The 2,151-nt window shown below is 38.0% G+C and overlaps 1 protein-coding gene across 1 annotated transcript in view; it reads left to right on the top strand.

Moving 5' to 3' along the window:
* LOC101846611 (protein MTO1 homolog, mitochondrial) overlaps nt 1–2,151 on the top strand; it is a gene marked incomplete at its 5' end in the record, with an annotated part of 14,206 nt that overhangs the window by 6,845 nt on the left and 5,210 nt on the right.

The following is a 2,151-nucleotide window of genomic DNA, read 5'->3' as shown; positions in this document are numbered from 1 at the left end:
ATTGAAAAAGCGGGGACATCATGGAAACAGCTAGAAAAGGATGCTCAGGACAGGATTCGCTGGAGAAATGTTGTTGATGGCCTGTGCTCCACTGGGAGTTAAAAAGGGCAAGAGAGAGATACAGAGAGCATGAGGCAGAGGCAGGCCTCGGGAAACATGGAGGGGATGTGTGGAAAGGGACATGAGAGTGATGAAACTCACTTGGACTGAGCTTGGAAGGATGGCCCAGGACAGAGATAAATGGAAGGAGTTTGTATGTGGCCTATACCAGGGGTGAAAGGCAGTGATGATGATGATAGTATGATATAATTTGTGTGTGTGTGTGTGAAAGTGTGTAAAAAGGTGCTTAAAAAACCTGCAATACCATTCTTGTTTTGAGCATTTCTTTTTTGGGCCAATAAAGTATACAGACATAGTAGCTAGCTGTTTAGTGAGTGTAGTACGGGGTGCCCACTACGGATAGGATCGCCCGACTCGATCGCCTCAAAAACAAACGTGTTTGTTTTCAGTTTCAGGCGATCGAGTCGAGCGATCTGCCCGATCCAGCCGTAGTGGGCACCCCGTATAGGACTCTGCCATTCGCCATTTTGGAAAATGACAGATTCTTACGTTGAGCAGCCGATATGTATGTCTCTGTCTCTCTCTTTCTCTTCCTCTCCTTACTACATATTTCTTTCCCTCTCTATCCCTCCCTCCCTCCATCTCTCTCCCTCTCTCTTCCACTCTCTCTCTCTCTTTCTCTCTCTCTCTCTCTCTCTCTCTCTCTCTCTCTCTCTCTCTCTCTCTCTCTCTCTCTCTTCCTCCCCAAGTGCTTACTTATGACAGTTACCGTGCATCGCTCCTTCTGTCCATCCACAGCTTGAACATCTCTAATGACGCTAAATCGAAACTGGCAGAAGCGAGACCAGCATCAGTAAGTACTGGGCACATAATTTTGACTGAACGGTGTAAGACTCCGCCATATGCCATTTCAAAAGTGACGAGTCTTACGTTGAGCAGTAGATTTGTTCTACATGCATTGTATTACATAATGTACTCATCACACAGTCTCCTTCCTGTCTGTCTTCTTCAAATTTGTTCCCATTAAATGATAATAATGGTAATATTTATATTTTATCTTTATTATTACTACTATTATTATTATTATTATTATTATTATTATCACAATTATTGTTATTATTGTTATGATGATGATGATGATTATTATTATTATTATTATTATTTTTATAGTAACAATAAAGATAATATATATATTATTCCTCATTCTTCTTACGAATATTCTTTGTTCAGATGAGAAATTACTTTTTAATCTTATCCGTACGTCGTGTTTTACTATCGTATCCATACGAAGTGGGGTACTCTGTGCCACCACTTTCCAAAGAGGAAATTTAATCCGATTCGTTTGCTTTGCATAGCAGGCTGTCAAAATGATTTTTGGAGAAATACTGAAAGTTTCAAAAAGACCTTCGTACTAGAAGTATTCTAAAATGTGAAGAGTACAACCCCTGAGGTACAAAAAGACCCCAGGTGTTCGGATAGGGTTAAGAATGATGTTACCATTTCATTGATCATTCTATTTCTAGAGTGTGTCCCTTTCTTCCGTTTTTTTTTCTCCTCTTAATCTAATTGGTTCACTTTTCAAACTCTCCTCTTCTGAGCTTGGTTTTGTGAACTTTTGAAATAAAGTTGTTTTTTTTTAAACCTGCTTCTTTCCACTTACTGGAATACGTATAGTATTATATCCTGTCATGTATTTTCTGTGCAACAAACTCAACATTCATGAAGGAGTAGGCTACACCGATTAACTTCTTTTTGTGTTCTCTTCTGTTGAGTTTTTACTTATTCAATAAATTTTTTTAAGGAAGCATTTATCGTTTTGATGTACCTATGACTTTCTTTAAAAACATGTACCGCTGCCATTTTATAGTTATAGTTCATAAAACGCATTTTATTTTTTTTATAAATCAGAAAAATCTCGATCTGTCTGTACTTTTCATAAGTTCGATGCTCCCAGGTGTAGTGTAAACATTATCGAGCACTATGGTCCTTATCACTCTTCCTTTTTTTCTTTATATGTTACTTTTTTTAAACACCTCTAATCTTCAGCACTGATATGACCTATTTGTATTGCAAGTGCCATAAAACTAAACT

The sequence above is a fragment of the Aplysia californica genome, unplaced genomic scaffold (genome assembly GCF_000002075.1).
Source record: "Aplysia californica isolate F4 #8 unplaced genomic scaffold, AplCal3.0 scaffold00851, whole genome shotgun sequence".
NCBI classification, from domain to species: domain Eukaryota; kingdom Metazoa; phylum Mollusca; class Gastropoda; order Aplysiida; family Aplysiidae; genus Aplysia; species Aplysia californica.
This window is presented reverse-complemented; position numbering and strand designations above follow the sequence as displayed.